We start from the raw sequence: 21,249 nt of genomic DNA on the forward strand, positions 1-21,249 counted from the left end.
CAGAGTCGGACACGACTGAAGCAACTTAGCAGGTTTGATCTCCTTGCAGTCCAAGGGGCTCTCAAGAGTCTTCTTTAACACCATAGTTCAAAAGGCATATATGTGTATCCTTTGTCAGTGATGTCATATTCCCTCTGTTGGGATTTAACCATGAGAACTGAATTTAAACAGCATGCAACAATGAGGATTAAGTCACAGTGCCCCATCTAAACACACCTGGCAAAAGGAGAGGCTCCTGTTGTATTCAAGGGATAAGCATGGATAGATCTCATGCAGGAATAGGCCCTGGGAGTCCTGGATGAGTCATTAAACACGATTGTCTTTACTTTGGATGCCACAGTAGTTTTGTCTTCTTTGATTGGGAAGACATTTCAAACTTATTTTTGTATGTTTGGTTTGGCAGACAAAATTTTTCATGACATAGACCCTATGGGAAAATTATGTCATAAATATATCCATTTATCTTCAGCAGTTAAATTTTGTCGGTTTGTATGTACCTGATGATCTTTCTTTATAAATAGAAAGGAAACACACATGTTCAGTATGCAGTCTCTTTTTAAATCAACCGACATGAATTAAATTCCTCTCTGTCCCTACTGTACTCCGAACTCTAGGTGAGAAGTAAAAACCTGCAGAGACTGAAGGCTGATTCCAGCACATCACTGTGCAGATTTTGTTCCCACTATTTTCTGGAAAAAAAAAAAATTAGTTGCTAACATTAAAATCAGTAGATTGTACATCAATATCCAAACTTCCAATTCTCTTGAAAACATGGCCAACTGGCCTGCTTTCTGGCATGGGTGAAGTGTAGGAAAGGCTGTTCACAGTGGTAAGGTCAGTGTGGCCCAGGGTTCAACATGGCCACCTAGTCCTAGTATCATATCTCCAGCCTCCTAGGGCCACGACTGTGTGAGAACTAGACTGCTAGCTCTCTTAAGATAAAGACTACTTTTGTCTTCATCAACTTTGACTTTGAAGCCTTTAACCCAGAACCTAGCACACATTTCTTCCTTGTACATTTGTTTGATGATATAAAATATCTTGTGGATTCGTATGACATTTTTTCCAATATTTAAAGCATATAATGGAAATACTGGTCTACCCTAAATCTTTGATGCAGCCTGGCATCATAGGTGCCCTCTGATGTCTGCCATTAGACCCACTACTTAAAGACAGTTGTATGTCCCTGGGCTGTCACTGGAGTCTTCATTTTGCCATCTGACAACTTATCCTCCTAACAATCTACTCCCCAATGAAGACAGCAATGCCTATCTCATGAAGTAACTAGGAAGATGACATTAAACCACGAATGTCGAGCATGGCCCTTAGTATCCATTTTTATGATGTTCTTACCTTTTTTTTTTTTTCTCCAAGTAGTCAAGGTTCTCCATCTTCTTAGATGTCCATGCAGATCAGTTTGATTTTCCAGCCAACCTTCAAGGAAGAGATTAAAGTTCAATTCTCTGTATTCTATGAAGCTTCAAAGTCCACTTGCCAAGGACACTGATGAAGGTAAAGATTTTATCAAGACCTTTGTGTTTTTTTCAGACCTATTATTGGCCTAAAGGACTAAACTAGAGCATGTCAAAGCATATATAACTAGGGGCTCCTCATCACCACTACATGCTAAGAACCTGAACTTCCCTGAGTACTTGGAACCAGGAAAGAAGCATGAAGTGGCTTGTGCTCCTCGGGTTGGTGGCCTTCTCAGATTGCATAGTCATGTAAGTATGGAGACTGTAAGCCACATCATCTTCCTTTCTGTGATTTTTCTTTTCATCTGATTATTCTTCTACTCATCAGATTTAGAATGGAATGGAATATTTCCCTGACAGTCTTAAAGTTCAACCCTTACTTATTGATAAGTAATTTGCTATAGGAACTGTGGGACCCACTGTTCTTGGTGTAGATTTGCATAGTTGCACAACTCTGGGGTCCAGTTATGTCATGACCTGTTGAAATTGGAACTCCTTGCAATTGTTCAGTGCACAGTCAATGCAGATGTAGATGTGGTCCTGTGGAACAGCACTTTTCTACCTTTTATTTAGCATGTCCTCTTTGTTCCCTCTCTACTTCAGTGTGTCTATATCTGCATCTATGTATCACGATCATTTATCTCTCCATCCCTTTAGAAGTCTCTGTGAGTATATTTCTTTCTGTGGTGTTTTCTTTTAACTTTTCTTTTAATTTTCTACATTTCCTTATTTTCTCCCTATCTCCTGCTTTCTTTTTTCAACTCTCTCTTCTCTTTCAACTTGGAGAAAGATTGGCAGAGCTACTTATACACTGTTTTATATCTGACAAGCAGTGTGACCACAGCCAATTCACAAGCCTCTTGCATTTCAAATTCCTCCCTTGTAAAAGAGATAGGAATCCCCCTTCTACCTCCTTCCCTGAGCTTCTATGAGAAGGATACAATGGGTGGCAACAGAAATGCTAATGGCTGTCATTGTTGAGACTTCCTATTTATCAGGTACCTTATATCCATCACTTCACTTATCCCCAAGATATTCTATTTATAGGGTTTGAATCTCTCCATTCCACCATTTTACCGAAGGGGAGACTGAGACCCCACGTAGTCATATCGCTTACCCAAAATTACAGAACAGAAGCTTTATTCAAACCTATGTCTTTGCCATGGAATATGCATAAAATTCTTATAATAAGATGACTCATAAAAATTATTAGAAAATACATAGTGCCATTACAATGACAGTTATACCTTAACACTGACAGCTAAATGGAGCATCTTCTTTGTTTTCTTTGTCAAATGTTCGGTGAAAGAATATCTCTAAGGAAAGTGAAGATCATGAGAAATACCTGCAGTGACAAAAACATGCTGAACAATTTCCTGAAAGAACATGCTTACAGACTGTCTCAGATTTCTTCTCGTGGCTCAGATATAACTATTCACCCCCTGAGAAACATCATGGATGGAGTGTTTTGGGAGTATGGTGCTCCACAGCGCCCCCTGGTGCTCTAGCCTAGCACTGGGGCTCATCTGGGGATGCCATGTGGGATGTTGGGGCTGGGGCTCCTGCAGGAGGCAGAAACACTGGGCCAGAGGGGCCCCATGCAGAGGAGAAGACACTATCATCTTCAACTCTTTTCTTGGTGACTGGGCCCAGAAATTACCAGGTGGCAGATAAATATCCATTTCTTTGTCAAAGATGTGTCATTAGTTTGAGGGAGATTGTTCTTTCTGAGCAGAAGGCAATGACGACCCTCTACAGTACTCTTGCTTGGAATAACCCAAAGACAGAGAGGCCTGGTCGGCTGCAGTCCATGGGGTCGCTAAGAGCCGGACACGACTGAGCAACTTCACTTTCACTTTTCACTTTCGTGAATTGGAGAAGGAAATTGCAACCCACTCCAGTATTCTTGCCTTGAGAATCCCAGGGACGGTGGAGCCTGGTGGGCTGCTGTCTATGGGGTTGCACAGAATCGAACATGACTGAAGTAACTTAGCAGCAGCAGCTCCTTCTGAACTAAGGGAGTCAACTAGTTATAGATGAAGAGTGAACCATCTCTGATCAGTAGGTAGAACCAATTGCAAAGCAATTGTGAATAACCAGGCAGAGGAATTCAGTTTCCAGAGATGCAAGAACCACAGCAGTAAAAAGCTACTGAACCCATATTCTGTGTAAGGCCATAAGAATCTATGCTTACTTGTTTTGGATTAGAAAAAGGGCTTATTTTGTCTTCAAGAATGCCCATGTCAGCCTGAAAGATAGGCAAAGAGTAAATACATGTCAAATGAAAGGGTCACTTGTGTGGTGTTGATTGGATGTGGTTTGAGTTTACAGGGAGTGGCTGGGGTTGATCAAGAATGACCTCCTGGAGTAGGGGGTGCTAAGGCTGGGTTTGAAGAGACTACAGAATTTCTCAAATGAAGGCACCAGGACTTTCCTGGGTGTTCAATGGTCCTGGAGGTCCAGTGGTTATGCCTCTGTGCTTCCAATGCAGGAGGTACCACTTCATCAAGAAATATATGACACCCAGAGGGAGATATCAGTGTGGGAATAGAGTAGCCAGTTCTGCACTAACCCACTCCCTCCTTCTACCTGTAGATGCTCTACATGGGTAACATCACCATTGGAATACCCCCTCAGGAATCCCAGGTTATCTTTGACACAGGCTCATCTGATTTGTGGGTGCCCTCCCTCTTTTGCCCCAGTCCAGCCTGTTGTGAGTACAGACACCCCTACCCGGACCATCCTTCACTTGCCCTGCAGCCCTGTTTCCACCCTTGGCACATGATGACACTCATCTCTTGTGTCTGCAGCTACACAAGTTAGGTTCAGACATTACAAGTCTTCCACCTTTCAGCCTACCCAAAAGACTTTCAGGATCACCTATGGATCTGGGAGCATAAAGGGATTTCTTGCTTATGACACCGTTTGGGTAATGTGTAAAGAGCTGAGTCAGGACTGGCTATGGAGTGACCACTTCTTGCAAAACAGATGCAGGACCATCTGGCAGGACCCTTCCTAGCCTAACTCCCATAGATATTGGCCATCTTACCCACAGGATCCTGTCCTTGGGGAGGCAGTGCCCATGGTGACACACGAGCAAATGTATTAACTAACCCAGAGAGTGACTTGAGGTGTGGACTTGAAGCTCCTCTGCCCATGAGCAGTTCAAGGTTCATTTTGCTGGAAGCGAAAAGAAGGGGAAAAAGCACCCACTTTTATATTCACAGACTGTTTCAGGCACTTTCAGGTAATAATTCGTTTAATCCTGCAACAACCCCACACAGCAAGTGGTTAGCTCATGAGATATATAAGGAAACTGAGGTGCAGACAGCAAGGGTTGCTGAGGTTACACATGTGGTAAAAGGTGGAGCTGGGTTGACTTTTCAGGACTGAAGTTGCTGTAGGGTGTATAGGGACAGGAAAAAACTGATCCAAGGACCATGGAGGCAGTCAAGGGCTTCAGGTATCCATAGTGTGAAACTGGAGGCCAGAGAAATCAAGGGGCCTGATAAATGACTTCTCACTCTAGGGTGACTTTGAGAGTCTAACAAAATGTATGGTCTGCCTCCCCAAAGTGCTTGCGTAGTTCCCCTCTCTCTCTTTCTCTCTCATACACACTAACACAAATACACACATCCCCAAAAGTGAATTTCCCAGGCTGTAGTTTCATAGACCCCTGCAAGCAAGATTGTGTTTTTGGCTTCTGTCTTACTGGACAGATGCAGAATCCACAGTAATTTACAGAGAATTCAGTCCATTCCTGTCATTAGGTCATAGTGATGCCAGAGAAGGCTAACTTGCTCTCGACTCATTTTGTCCACAAGGGGGTACCAATGGGTCCTGGCCTGACTCTTGGTTGCCCCACCTGGACAGAAGCCACAAGGCCAATTTGACGCACTCTGGTGCTCTTTTTCAGAGGGGCAGATGTTTTAAAATTCACAGCCTCTGACAAATGGAACCCAAATTCCCCTCCCAGCTTTGTCTAACCATCTGAGGTCCACCAAATACACAGCCCAGCCTCAATTTTTCTCTGAGAATTTAATGACAATGCATCCCATTCCAGTCCTAGCCCCACTTCATGCATCTGTAAGTGGGAACACTCTTCTCTCCCACAGATTGGGGATTTTGTAAGCACTGACCAGCTGTTCGGTCTAAGCGTGTGGAATATGGGTGTGAGGGTGCACTTTTTGATGGCATCTTGGGCTTGAACTACCCCAACAAATCCGTCTCTGGAGCTATCCCCATTCTTTGACAACCTGAAGAATCAAGGTGCCATTTATGAGCCTGTTTTTGCCTTCTACTTGAGCAAGTAAGTCTGAGATGGACAATCACTTTCTCCAAATTAGCTGCAAGATGCTTTCAGTTGCACAAAAAGTATAGAACACTTTATAAAGAAGAATCCTCAGAGATAATCTATCCCAGGATAAATATACCTCCACGGTTGTACGTGGCTTAACCACTGGCTTTTATAAATAATGTTTTATTGGAACACAACCCTGCTCCTGGGCTCAAAACCAGTCACTTTGTCTAGTGGGGGTGAGTGAGGAGGAAGATTAATGGAAGGCAGCAGGAAACAAGTTGGAGGAAAAAGCAATACACTTTGCTTATGAATTTGATAAGGAAGGAAGGAGAAGGATGGTGGATATCTTTGTTTCCTCATTAGCATTCCACTGGGAACCAAGGACCACCTACCCAAATTGTAGGAGCCAGTGAAAAATGAATGTGTGGGACACAAAACAAATATTTGGGACCTCTTGTTCAAGAAATACTAGGCATTTTAAGACAGGGAGAGCAGAGGTGGGGTCCCTTCTGAGTGTGGGGCCCTTTGAACAGTAGAGGTCACAGGCCAGCGGAGCCAACTGTGGGTGACCTGAACCCACATCCTTAGAATTCCCAGGCTTTGATTTTCCTGAAAAAATGACAAGCTGGACAATGAAAAAGCCATTATGCTTCAGAACCGTGTCCTCTGAGTATGACTGAGCACTCAGGTCTCAGGAGGTAGCGCATCTTCAGTAGATATAGCGGATGGAGCCCAGCCAGGTGACTCAGCTTCTAACTTCCTCTGTGCCACTCATTAGCCAGTAACCGACCTCGGTCTGGATCTCAATCACTCCTAGACTCGATATCTGCATCTGTTCATGGGGACCTTATTAGGGCCTTGATGGGTGGACAAGAACAGCTCTCAGTGCTGTTGTTACTGTCCTCCAAGGATCCACCCCTCTCTTCTCTCAACATATGCAGGGCAAAAGGCAGTGTGGTGATGTTTGTTGGGGTGGATAAATCCTACTACTAGGGGGCACTCAACTGGGTACCATCGATCCAAGCAGGCAACTGGATTGTATACATGGACCAGTAAGCCTCTCCATCTGAGGGTCAGCCCAAGTGATGCTCTTGCTACTGTACATGGACACAGGCAGACACAAACAAATACATTCTCAGACACATAGTTATATATATATACCACCCACAACGACAGAGACAGACACACAGATACATGTAAACACACAAGCAGACACATAAAAACATACACAGAGACACATATAAACATGAATAGCTAGTTAGAGACACACAAGCATTCACAGAGACACACACAAACACATATACAAACAAACACACAAGCAGATAGATATGCAAACAACCAATGGGTTGATAATCCCCAGGCTTTCTTACCAGGGCTCTGACCAGGGTCCTAAAAGGGTCCAGAGATTTCTGTACAGCTGGGAAAGGATTGCACCCACTTCCCTGTGAGGTGTGGAGCATAGTTAGAGGACTCTACAGTGTGGTGAACAGAAGATCAGAGAGATTTTCTCCAGCCTGAACATAGGCATAAGATGACCAAGTGTCCAGGGCTACCTGGGACCTAGGAAGTTCTCAGTACAGATAAATGTCAGTTTAAAAACAAGGGAAATCCTGAGCAAATGGGGATAACTGGTCTCCTAAGGGAGCAACTACTGAGCAGTGTAGAGAGATTTGCTGAAGTCTTAAGACTTGAAAGCAAATAATAAAAAAAAGCACCCCACATTCATGGGCACACAGTGGGGTAGGGGCTATTACAGAGGATCAGGAAGGTGGGATCCAGGAGTGACCTGAGGACAAGAGGCATAATTGATAGGATTCTGTGTGATACCCTCAGACAAATGGTGCCCCATCCTTTGGAGTTTCTGTGGGCTAGTCATGTATTTCCTGGCCAGGTCTCAGGGTCTGAGCTGGTTGTAGAAGCAGTGCTAGCAGATACCCTCTCCCAGAGGAGCCCCTCTCTCCCACCACTATGAGAATCTGCTGCCATCGCGAATCTCCATCTTCACTCTGCGATTGACCCATTTATTTGTTCCCCACCAGATGCAGCTCTCTGGATATTTCTCATTCATTATTTTCAGAGTATTCATTCACTCACTAAACAGACAAGCCTTGGGCATCCACTGTGTGCCAGGCACTTTAGGGAGGCAATGAAAATAAAACTTGCCCTCACATCTAAGAAGGCAGATGCACAAGGAATGAGACACACACATAGTGAATTGTGACTTTGGTACATGCTAGACATGAGGAAGTGTCTACAGAGACTGTCAAGAAAGGAGACTGATAAACACTTGGGGAAAGACTTCCCTGAAACCATGACAATTAAGATGGAATCTGGAAGATGAGAAGAAATTTGCTAGTCAAAGGGGAGGGGGCTCCTCTAGGAAGGAAGACCAGCTTGTATCAAGGTGCAAAAGAGCCTGGTGTATTCAAGTACTGCGTTCAAGAATGTCAAGGAAGGTACCATGTCAGGAGCAAAGGAAAAGAGGGCAAGAGACAAAGGGCTGTTTAGAAGAAGTCGGGAAGGGGGCAGCTCTGGGGAATCTCAGAGTGACCTTGATGCCTGCTTTGTCACACTGTCTTTCAGCATCTCCATGAAAAGAAAGGCTATTGCTTGTACTGGCAGCTGCGAGGCCCTTGTGGATACCAGGACATCACTGATCCTTGGCCCAAGAAGACTGGTCAATAACATCCAGAAGCTCATCGGCGCCACACCACAGGGTTCTGAGGTGAAGGGTCATGCCCCAGGGTCACTCCCAGTCTCCACACACAAGAAGCATCTCCAGGGCCAACCTCTCTCCCTCTCTCTCTAACAGCACTACAGTTCATGTTTTGTGGTCAATACCCTGTCCTCTATTATCTGCACCATTAATGGTTTCAACTACCCAGTCCCAGCTCAAGCCCACATCCTCAAGGTGAGGGTAGAACCCTGAGGGGTGGTTCTCAAATAGGAACTTGCAGGAACCCTTGGGCTGCTGCTTGGAAGAGGGTGCCCTCTGCAGGCCAACTCACACTATTGCAGATGCTGCTGAGCCCTGGGGCTAGCCAGAGATTGCCACAAGACGAACCACTTGAAAGTAAAGGGCCATCTGGGACAGTGATCATCCTGAAATAAATGTGGAGACACCACGCCATTCTGGCATGGTGGGAGTCACAAGGAGAGGGGATCACTCAGGTCCTCAGTGCTCAAAGAGCTTCAGTTCAATCTAAACCCTCAGATGGATGAACACGGAAAGTCAGCTCTAGCAGTCCTTGAAATAAGTCATGTGACAAAGAGAATGGCTGGGGACAGTCTCAGTGTGCTGTCCCACCATAGGGATTAACAGTTTCCCTTCCCTTCTTGCAGTTTTCCTGGTTTGGATGATAAGTTACTTGGTCATCCTAGTTCTTGGATTCATCATCCACTAGGTCTGGCCAGGTGTCGCCTTTGTGAGTAAGGCTACCTGACCCCTCTTTGGGGAGTCTGGGTGCTAATGTGAATAAAGGGTGCACAGTGACTGCTCAGCCCCGGCACAGGGTGGAGGCTTCATGTCAGCTCCCTGTGGGATTTCAGAGCAGGCTGATGGGCTCAAAGAAGACTTTGAGGAAGGGAGGGAATTTCAGGAATTTTAAACTGTAAGTCATGGAGCCATATGGAGGGTTGCTTGGTTCTAGGCAAAACTGCACTGGATTCCATGCAAATAGCATCCCAAGGTGCTCTGCACTGGGGCACTGGGGAGTTACTAGGGGTGATGAGGGCTACAGAGTGACTGCTGGGGTTGGGGAACCAGAGTAAGTTACCCAACCAAGCCTGGAGTGGCCAAAAAGGGTGGGTGTGGGCCAAAGGAGGCTTCCCAGAGTTCCTATGTTAAATCTTCAAGCAATGTGCACTGCTCTATTTAATATGGATAACCAACAGCGGGTTACTGTGTAGAATGGGGAACTCTGCTTAATTATATGACAACCTGGATGGGAGGGGTATTTTGGGGATCAGGATACATGGATACATATGGCTGAGTCTGTTTACTGTCCACCTGAAGCTCAGAATATTGTTAATCAGCTATACTCCAAAAAAAAAATGAAGTTTTTTAATAAAGGATGGATTTTGGGGATGGAGGAGGAGAACCAGCATTCTCTGCAGAGAAAACAAGGAGCAGGAGTCATAGTGAAATAAACAGGGAGAGAGGAGAACTATGGACACTCGTTTTCTTTTCTAAAAATGTTGTTGAAGTGTGGCTAAAATCAGTGTTGCGTTAAGTTCTGCTGCACAGCAATGTGACTCAGTTATACATATACATAAATATATATTCTTTTTCTTATTCTTTTGCATGTGGTTTATCACTGGATATTTAATATATTTCCTTATGCTCTTCAGTAGGACTTTGTGGTTTATTGCGGGGAGCCTGCAGGAGGCACTCCGCCCGTGGCAAAGGTCATGAGGAAGGAGGCTCGACATACACAAAGGCGGGATCGAGCCTCAGGAGTCCCCCTGGAAATCCTCGAGCATCTACCCCCATAAGCAGAGCCTGCCTACTTTACTACTTTGTGCGCTCACCTACACCTCTGACTTTATGGGGGGCTGTCCCCCACCACCTCTTTTGGAGAAGGAGTTAACTTAGAGCTCCAGTTAATAATAATTCCTGGGCATGACAGGAGTGTTTCAACTTACAAACTCCTCTGAAGGTTCTCTAGCCTGCATGACAGGCTTGTCCGGCCACATGTGATTACTCACAGCCTCCCAACTGTGAGAGGCACGAGATGCTTTAAACCTTCTAAAAACAGGTTCTTTAGAGAAGTTAGAAAACTATAAGTATAGTGGGCTGATTAGAAATTGTATTGGTGAAGGGTTTTCATTTGTTGAGCTAATGCTTACTGCTAAGTCTCCACATCCCCTGCCTTTACACACATTAATGAATATATAGAAGAAATAAGTATTAACCTTTGATATAAATCATGTTAGACTTTAGGCTAAGTAAATTATTTCCTTAACTAAAACCCACTACACCCTCACCCTATAGGAATGTAACTTTATTTGGGTGGCGTCTGTTTCACAAATAATCACCCCTGGAGAAATAAGTGTTCTGGTTGACTGACCTCTGTCACAAGGAGAGGGTCATAAATTGTCAGCAGGCCGCCCTGGGCAGAAGATGATGTAACACCCCTAAGACCTCTGTATACATTTGTATGAAGCACCTGACTTTAATAAAAGTCAGGACTGCTGTCCCCACGTGACTTTTGTATAACATCTCAGTTTATAAAAACAGACCCTGGGAAATAAAGAATTGGGATCAGTTCCTCGAAATACTGGTCTCCCCATGTCTCTCTCTCTCTCAAATTCTGGCTGAGTCTCCGTCCAGAGCATGGAGCCCGCCATGCTTACTAATTATGCCTGGGCTTCTAAGATCCGACCGGGGAGGCCCCAGTGTCTCCTCTCCTTTGGGAGAGTGGAAGGACGCCTGTGGCCTACGTAAGTGGTGCAAGCTTCTTGTTGAAGTTTTATTGGTTTCCCGCGTAAACCAAGCTACTCAGCCTCTTTTCTCCACTGAATTTTCCTGCTGAGCTATCCTCATCCTATTACTCTTTACATCTCTAATTAATATCTAATTGAAGCTATTGTATCCTGATCCTCACCGAAGCCATCTCCCCTTCGAATACCCTGGATCAACCGGGGCTGGACCCCGGCAGTTTATCATTCCTCTGTGTCCCCAACTCCCAGTCCTCTCCTCCCCCACACACTTCCTCATGGCAACCTCATGACTTGGCCCTTTTTGGTGTGGATGAACTTTCATATCCCCTGCTAATGAGAAAATCCCTTGATACTTACCAATAGAGGGAAATAAAACCAAGAATTGTGCTGGGTCTAGATATTTGTGGGAGTAGCGCATAAGGGCCCAGTCTGACTGGTGTGTGTCTCTGACTCCCCCAGGATTCTAAAGGCCACTGCTATACCACCTTTAACGGGAACAAAGTGAGGACATCTACAGAGATCTGGATCCTGGGCGACGTCTTCCTGAGGCTGTATTTCTCAGTCTTTGATCAAGGAAATGATAAGATTGGCCTGGCACATGCAGTATAAATGCTTGGAGTGCTTCAGTAATCAGTAAGACCACTCTGAGCAAACACTAAATCACACTTCGGGTACTCCTGCCCAGGATGCTGGTGAACTGTATTTGGTGGTCTGCACACCCTATTCTCAATAAAAAATAAAAGGTTTCACTCGTAATGGTGCTAAAACAAATGGGTACCTCTGTTTGTGTCTGGGAGGTGTACAATGATGCAGAAGGATCTAGAACAAAGTCTGAATCACAGTTGAGAGGAGCCCACCTCCAACTGGCTTCAAGGAAAGGGGAGACTCTGAAATGATTCTGGGAATCCAGGACACAAGACTCGGAATGAATATAAAGATCTCAGTGACTGGACCCAAGAAATCAGAAGTCATCAGTTCTTTATTTCACACTCTCACTCTTTCATTCCCTCTTCTCTGATGGCCTTAGCCTCACAAGTTTCTCCCTTAAGGCTTCTACACCCAGTGAGGAAGTCCAAGCTACCTGCCCTAGGGTTTTATATCCCGAAAGCATCTCCAATAAGGAAAGAAAAGATTGAGGACATCAGAGTTTGAGGGTGTTCTCTGAATGACCCACCTAGGATCACATGTACAGTCCTAGATCAGCCATCCTTGCAGGGCCATGGGGTCCTATGATTTGCTTTACATGGTCTTGTGGCCCTGACCCAGCAGCACACATGATTGTCAATTTCCTCCAGAACTACATGACTGACGCTGGGGAGAGGCAGCCCCGAAGAAAGCAATTAGGAGATAGTCTAGGCCATGGAAGAGTTTGTGATGACCCACCAACTACACCAACTCCTCATTCGGAGGAATTATAAGAGATAATGAAATAGACTGTCTTCATCCCATCTCAGACGATCTTATCACTGGGCTTCTCCTCCAGGGGAGTTTGGGTGAGGTACTTCATCGAGAGCTGGTTCCCTTTTGCCCCACACCCAGTCACCAGGTCTCTCCCACTTATGCCTGCTCTGTCCTTTCCAGTCCTACTTGGTAAGTGGTGTCCCCAGTGGATACCTGAGCCATCCCCCTCCTCCATGGCCCAGAATGCCCCTTCCTTGGCCTCCAATGCTTCTGTGGAGAATGTAACACATATATTGGGAGACCCAGGGTACACAGAGCCTTCAGCCTTTCTGAGCTTTTCCATGGGTGGGGCTACAAACTGTTTGCTTGGAGCTGCCATGGTTAGGCACTTTTGCAGTAGAAGCCTCTGTTCTTTACACCTGGAGGCCCTCAGTAGATGCCTCAGATGAGAGAGCAGGGGTCAGAGGTTGATTTCCTTTCAGATTGACTGGTTTGATCACCGTGTTGTAAAAGGGACTCTCAAGAAGCTTCTCAAGCACCACAGTTCAAAAGCTCATTTCTTTGGCATTCACCGTTTCTTATGGTCCGATATCATATATGTACCTGATTAGTGGAAAAACCATAGCTTTGACATTACAGACCTCTGTAGCAAAGTGAGTCTCTGCTTTTTAATACACTGTGCAGGTTTTTCCTAGCCTTTCTTCCTTTCAAGGAGCATGTGTGCTTTAATTTTGTGGCTGCATTCAAGGTTCATATTGATTTTGGAGCCCAAGAAAAAAAAAATCTGCCACTGTGCCCACTTTTCCCTCATCTACATTCAATGAAGTGGTGGGACTGGATTCCATGAATGTTGAGTATCATTTTGTGAATAGTATTTTGAATGTTGAGTTTAAGCCAGTTTTTTCACCTCCTCTCCTCATCAAGAGTCTCTTTAGCACTTTTTTGCTTTCTGCTATTAGGGTAATGTCATCTTCATATCTGTGGATGCTGATACTTCTCCCAGCAATCTTGATTGCAGCTTGGGATTTATCCAGACCAGCATATTGAGAGATGCACCATACACATGCGTTAATAACCGGAGTGACAATGTATACCTTGTCATTCTCCTTTCCCAATTTTAAATCTTTCAGTTGTTCCATGTCTGATTCTAACTGCTGTTTTTTGACTTACATACTTGTTAAGAGAAAGGTAAGGTGATATGGTACTCCCATTTCCTTAATTATTTTCCACATTTTGTTGTGGTCCACACAATGAAAGGCTTCAGAACAGCCAGTGAAGCAGATGAAAAGGTTTTCCTCGGATTCCAATGTTTTCTCTATGATCCAATGTATGTTGGAAATTTTATCTCTGGTTCCTCAAAACAGTTTGTATAGATTTTGAGCATTACCTTGCTAGCAAGTGATATGAGCACAATGTCATGATAGGTTGAACATTCTTTGGAATTGCTTTTCATTTGGATTGGAATGAAAACTGCCCTTTTCCAGCACTGTGGCCACTGATGAGTTTTCCAAGTTTGCTGACATATTGAATACAGCACATTTACAGCCTCGTTCTTTAGAATTTTTAAGCAGCTCAGCTGGAATTTCATCACCTTCCCTAGCTTTTCTTGTAGTGATGATTCCTAAAGCCCACTTGACTTCATACTCCAGTGTATCTGGCTTTATGTGAGTGACCCCAGCATCATCCCTATCCTGGTCATTATGACCATTTTTTATAATTCTTCTGTGGATTCTTGCCACCTCTTCTTAATCTCATTTGCTTCTGTTAGGTCTTTGACTTTTCTGTCCTTTATTGTGCCCATCTTTGCACGAAGTGTTTCTCTGTTATCTCCACTATTCCTGAAGAGATCTATACTCTTTACAATTCTATTGTTTTCCTCTAATTCTTGCACTATTCACTTATGAAGACTTTCTTATCTCTCCTTGCTAGTTTCTGGAAGTCTGCATTCCATTGAGTATAACGTTCCCATTCTCCTATGCCTTTCACTTTTCCTATTTTCTCAGCTATGTTTAAGGCCTCCTCAGGCAACCACTTTGCCTTCTGAAATTTGTTTTTCTTGAGTATGGTTTTGATGACCACCTCCCATACAATGTTACAAACCTCCATCCAAAGTTCTTCAGGCTACCAGACCTAATCCCTTGAATCTATTTTTCATCCCCACTATATAATCATAAGGGATTGGATTTAGATCATAGCTGAATGTTCTAGTGGTTTTCCTTACTTTCTTCTATTTAAACGTGAATAGTGTTTGTTTCTGCCTAAGCATAGCTTCCAGATCACCACCCATCACTCCCAGTGGACGTGGAACAAAAACACACAATTTACGGACTGTTACCCTAGGTTTGTGCTTGGCTTTTCACATGCTTAGCTGTGTGAGCTTGATCAAGTCTCTTAACCGCAGTTTTATCATCTGGAAAATGGGCGCCATGATGATAATTCCACCTTCTAGATTGCATGTGTGCCTGCAAAGAGCAAATGGCCCTGAGACGGCTTTCTGGGTTCCTGAGTCTGGAACACATATGAATTATTCTGCCATCTGGGAGAAGGAAATTTTCTGTTTAGAAGTTATGGCTGCCATCCCCAAGGCTAAATATTGATTCAAGCCAAATTACATCTATTTCTGAACCCTGACCCAGAACTCTGACTAAGCTGATACTTCTGTTTTCTGGGCTCCCACAAGAGCTAATGATTATTGGCTCAGATTACTCCCTTCCTCATCCTTACCAGTCAGCCTTTCGTTGTCAACTACTTCTCCCCTGAAATCACACTGCAAGGAAAGTCATAAAGGCTCTTGGTCTCATGTCAGTTTCCCACATTTCCAGCATAGCAACAAGTAGCTGTTATGGGTACTTGTCATAGCAACAACTATGGCAACCTGTTCAGTCCAATCTCAGCCTGTTAAATTAATCTTTCCTTATTTGGCCCCTCATGTTTAAATTACCTATAGTTGCCTTAATAACCTTCCTATGCTTGCTGTTTAATGTCGAAATATGTGTGGACCTCATCTAGTTTGCTTTCCAAAGCATAATTCCAACCATTAAGCATAATTCCAAACATTCCACTTGGCAATTAAGTAACCAAACATTTAGTCATCTAACTACCCACAGGAATTGACAAAAACAAACCACCCATCATGCATTTGTTGCTTTCCCGAAAACATCATTGAAGTGATCTGCTGAAACAATGTGATACATTGCCATGTACACTCCAGAAGGGACACTTTTTCTCTGAATTTGTTTTCCATCTAGTGCAGAATGTCAATCATAAGCCTGGCCCTCCAGCAGCTGGTCACCTAATTTTTGCAGACTCAGCCCACTCCATATCCCTTCCACATCTCTCAGTAAAATCTAGAGAACAGACTCAGTCAAAGGTCTTACTCCTGCAGAAAACAGTTTGTTTGTTTGTTGTATTTTTAGAAAACAATATTTGGTAGCACATTCAAAATCTTGTGCTCCTTGCCTTGGATTCAAGGACATGCACCAGAGGATGGGAAGTCTCCCCTTCCACCTAAATCTTTCACCACTTCTACCAGGGCCACAGGCTTGATTGGATCTGAAAGACTTCTGCCTGCTCCCTGATATCCTCTGTACATCAGTTCAGTTTACACTCTGTCATGTCCAACTCTTTGCTATATCATGGGCTGCAGCATGCCAGGTTTCCCTGTCCATCACTAACTCCCTGAGCTTGCTCAAACTCATCTTCATCAGGTCGGTGATGCCACCCAACAATTTCATCTTCTGTCTTCCCCTTTGCCTTCTGCCTTTAATCTTTCCCATCATCAGGGTCTTTTCTAATGAGTCAGTTCTTCCCATCAGGTGGCCAAAGTATTGGAGGTTCAGCTTCAGCATCGGTCCTTCCAATGAATATTCAGGACTTATTTCTTTTAACATGGACTGGTTGGATCTCCTTGCAGTCCAAGGGACTCTCAAGAGTCTTGTCCAACACCACAGTTTAAAAGCATCAATTCTTTGGTACTCAGCTTTCTTTATGGTCCAACTCTCACATCCACTTATGATTTCTGGTAAAACCATAGCTTTGACTATACAGACCTTTGTTGGTAAAGTAATGTCTCTTAGAAGTATGTCTACATAGTAATGTCTACATAGAAGAACTGCACAAAAAAGATATTAATGGCCCAGATGACCATGATAGTGTGATCTAGAGCTAGACAATCCTGACATGCAAAGTCAAATGGATCTTCAGAAGCATCACTAAGAGAAAAGCTAGTGGAGGTGATGGCATTGAAGTTGAGCTATATCATATCCTAAAAGATGATGCTGTTAAAGTGATGCACTCAATATGCCAGCAAATGTGGAAAAGTCAGCATTGGCCACAGGACTGGAAAGGTCGTTTTCATTGCAATCTCCCAAAGAGGTGATTTCAAAGAATGTTCAACTACCACAGAGTTCCACTCATCTCACATGCTGCCAATGTAATTTATCCAAGTAAGTCTTCAACAGTAAGTACATAAACTGTGAAATTCCATATGTTTAAGCTGGATTTAGAAAAGGCAGAGGAACCAGAGATCAAAGTGTCAACATTTGTTGGATCATAGAAAAAAGAATAGAATTTGAGAAAAACACCTACTTCTGCTTTATTGACCATGAGAAAACTTTTGACTGTGTTGATCACAACAAACTATGGAAAACTTACAGAGATGGGAATATCAGACCATCTTACCTGCTTTCTTAGAAATCTGTATGCAGATCAAGATGCAAGAGTTAGAACTGAACATGGAAGAGCAGACTGGTTCCAAAACAGGAATGGAGTACATAAAGGCTGTGTATTGTCACCTTGCTTATTTAACTTATATGCAGAGTACATCATGTGAAATGCCCAACTGGATGAAGCACAAGCTGGAATCAAGATTGCTGGGAGAAATATCAATAGCCTCAGATAGGAAAAAGACACCACCCTCATGGCAGCAATTGAAGCAAAATTAAATAGCCTCTTGATAAAATTAAATAAGAGAGGGAAATATCTGGTTTAAACTTCACATTCAGAGAATGAAGATCATGGTATTTGGTCCCATCACTTCATGGCAAATAGATGGGGAAACAATGGAAACAGAGACTTTATTTTTGGAGGCTCCAAAATCACTGCAGATGATGACTGCAACAATGAAATTAAAAGATGCTTGCTCATTTGAAGAAAAACTATGACAAACCTATACAAATTTTTTAAAAGTAGAGACATTACTGTGCTGAAAATTTCATTATAATCAAAGCTATGATTTTTCCAGTTGTCATGTATGGATGTGACATTTGCACCATAAAGAATGGTGAGTGATGAAGAATTGATGGTTTTGAACTGTGGCATTGGACAAGACTCTTGAGAGTCCCTTGGACTGCAAGGAGATCCACCCAGTCATCCTAAAGGAAATCAATCCTGAATACTCATTGGAAGGACCGATGCTGAAATTGAACTTCCAATACTTTGGCCAACTGATGTGAAGAACTGACTCATTAGAAAAGACCCTGTTACTGGGAAAGATTGAAGGCAGGAGGAGAAGAGGATCACAGAGGATGAGATGGTTGGATGGAATCACCAACTCGATGGACATGAGTTTGTCCAATCTCCAAGAGTTGGTGAGGAACAGCGAGCCCTGGCGTGCTGAAGTCCATGGGGTTTCAAAGAGTCAGACGTGACTGAGGAACTGAATTGAACTAAACATACCACATATCAAATACTATTTGTAATTGGCGTGTTTCTCCAGCAAGACTTGGGCTCCCTAAGGCCCCAACACATATCCCCAGTCAAGTTTGCACCCATGCACAGAAGTCAGTGCCTAGCATTCACAAGGCATTCAGTGAGTTCTGGTTGCAGGGGGACCTCCATTTTAGTCGACATAAAGGAGTAAAGGCCACATTTATCCTCCTGTCTCATATAACTCCAAAATAGAAAAGGCAAATGAAAGAGCATTGTTTTACATCAAACATCTGGCAGCAGAGAATGGATTCCTGAGGCGGAGAGAATGCAAGGAGAGTTCTACAATTGCCCCAACTCTAGAAATAGTTTCCAACACATGCATGGAAGTTGTACCTAGGCAGAGACAAACAGTCTCCCCAAGAAGAGAGATTTATGACTCTATAGAGTTCACAGGAAAGAGCTACATACAGAGAACTGTGGGAAGGTACAGGTGATACCCTTCCAGGTTTCAGCAGAGTTGATAGTACTGATCTGAATTATAGGGAACAATCCTTGAGTCTCAAATTGCACCAAGTCTAATTGTGTCCCCACCCACCAGTGTGGAAATTACTCTTTTTTAAAAAATATAAATTTATTTACTTTAATTGGAGGCTAATTACTTTGCAATATTGCATTGGTTTTTGCCATACATTGACATGATCTGCCACGCATGTACACGTGTTCCTCATCCTGTTCCCCCTCCCACCTCCCTCCCCATACCATCACTCTGGGTCATCCCAGTGCACCAGCCCCGAGCATCCTATATCATGCATCGAACTTGGACTGGTGATTTGTTTCACATATGATAATATACATGTTTCAATGCCATCCTCCCAAATCATCCCACCCTCGCCCTCTCCCACTGAGTCCAGAAGACTGTTCTATACACCTGTGTCTCTTTTGCTGTCTCACATACAGGGTTATTACCTTCTTTCTAAATTCCATATATATGCATTCAGTTCAGTTCAGACGCTCAGTCGTATCCGACTCTTTGCGACCCCATGAATCACAGCACTCCAGGCCTCTTTGTCCATCAGCAACTCCCGGAGTTCACTCAAACTCACATCCATCATGTCGGTGATGCCATCCAGCCATCTCATCCTTTGTTGTCCCCTTTTCCTCCTGCCCCCAATCCCTCCCAGCATCAGAGTCCTTTCCAATGATTCAAATCTTCCCATGAGGTGGCCAAAGTACTGGAGTTTCAGCTTCAGTGTCATTCCTTTCAAAGAACTCCCAGAGCTGATACCCTTTATTTTATTTTTTAATATAAATTTATTTATTTTAATTGCAGGCTAATAACTTTACAATATTGTATTGGTTTTGCCATACATCAACATGAATCCGCCACAGGTATACATGCATTCCCCATCCCAAAACCCCCTCCCTCCTCCCTCCCCATACCATCCCTATGGGTCATCCCAGTTCACCCGCCCCAAGCAACCAGTATAGTAGAATGGACTGGTTGGATCTGCTTGCAGTCCAAGGGACTCTCAAGAGTCTTCTACAACACCACAGTTCAAAAGCATCAATTCTTCAGCGCTCAGCTTTCTTCACAGTCCCACTCTCACATCCATACATGACCACTGGAAAAACCATAGCCTTGACTAAACGGACCTTTGTTGGCAAAGTACTGTCTCTGCTTTTCCATATGTTATCTAGGTTAGTCATAAGTTTTCTTCCAAGGAGTAAGCATCTTTTAATTTCATGGCTGCAGTCACCATCTGCAGTGATTTTGGAGCCCCCGCCCCCCAAAAAAAGTCTGACACTGTTTCCACTGTTTCCCCACCTATTTCCCATGAAGTGATGGGACCAGATGCCATGATCTTCATTTTCTGAATGTTGAGCTTTAAGCCAACTTTTTCACTCTCCTCTTTCACTTTCATCAAAGGCTTTTTAGTTCCTCTTCACTTTCTGCCATAAGGCTGGTGTCATCTGCATATCTGAGGTTATTGATATTTCTCCCACCAATCTTGATTCCAGCTTGTGCTTCTTCCAGTCCAGCGTTTCTCATGATGTACTCTGCATATAAGTTAAATAAGCAGGGTGACAATATACAGCCTTGAAGAACTCCTTTTCCTATTTGGAACCAGTCTGTTGTTCCATGTCCAGTTCTAACTGTTGCTTCCTGACCTGCATACAAATTTCTCAAGAGGCAGATCAGGTGGTCTGGTATTCCCATCTCTTGAAGAATTTTCCACAGTTTATTGTGATCCACACAGTCAAAGGCTTTGACATAGTCAATAAAGCAGAAATAGATGTTTTTCTGGAATTCTCTTGTTGTTTTTTTTTTTGTTTGTTTGTTTGTTTTTTGATGATCCAGCAGATGTTGGCAATTTGGTCTCTGGTTCCTCTGCCTTTTCTAAAACCAGCTTGAACATCCGGAATTTCACGGTTCAAATATTGCTGAGGCCTGGCTTGGAGAATTTTGAGCATTACTTTACTAACCTGTGAGATGAGTGCAATTGTGCAGTAGTTTGAGCATTCTTTGGCATTGCCTTTCTTTGGGATTGGAATGAAAACTGACCTTTTCCAGTCCTGTAGCCACTGCTGAGTTTTCCAAATTTGCTGGCATATTGAGTGTTGCACTTTCACAGCATCATCTTTCAGGATTTGAAATAGCTCAACTGGAATTCCATCACCTCCACTAGCTTTGTTCATAGTGATGCTTTCTAAGGCCCACTTTACATTCCAGGATATCTGGCTCTAGGTGAGTGATCAAAGCATCGTTATTATCTTGGTTGTGAAGATCTTTTTTGTACAGTTCTTCCGTGTATTCTTGCCACCTCTTCTTAATATCTTCTGCTTCTGTTAGGTCCATACCATTTCTGTCCTTTATCGAACCCATCTTTTCATGAAATCTTCCCTTGGTATCTCTAATTTTCTTGAAGAGATCTATAGTCTTTCCCATTCTGTTGTTTTCCTCTATTTCTTTGCATTGATCAC

At 43.5% G+C, this 21,249-nt stretch overlaps 1 pseudogene; it reads left to right on the forward strand.

The window, feature by feature from the left end:
* Positions 1–1,671: 1,671 nt before the first annotated feature.
* LOC129653648 (pregnancy-associated glycoprotein 1-like) lies at positions 1,672–11,826 on the forward strand (annotated as a pseudogene).
* The last annotated feature ends 9,423 nt before the right edge of the window (positions 11,827–21,249 follow it).

Source organism: Bubalus kerabau, chromosome 5 (genome assembly GCF_029407905.1).
Source record: "Bubalus kerabau isolate K-KA32 ecotype Philippines breed swamp buffalo chromosome 5, PCC_UOA_SB_1v2, whole genome shotgun sequence".
NCBI lineage: Eukaryota > Metazoa > Chordata > Mammalia > Artiodactyla > Bovidae > Bubalus > Bubalus kerabau.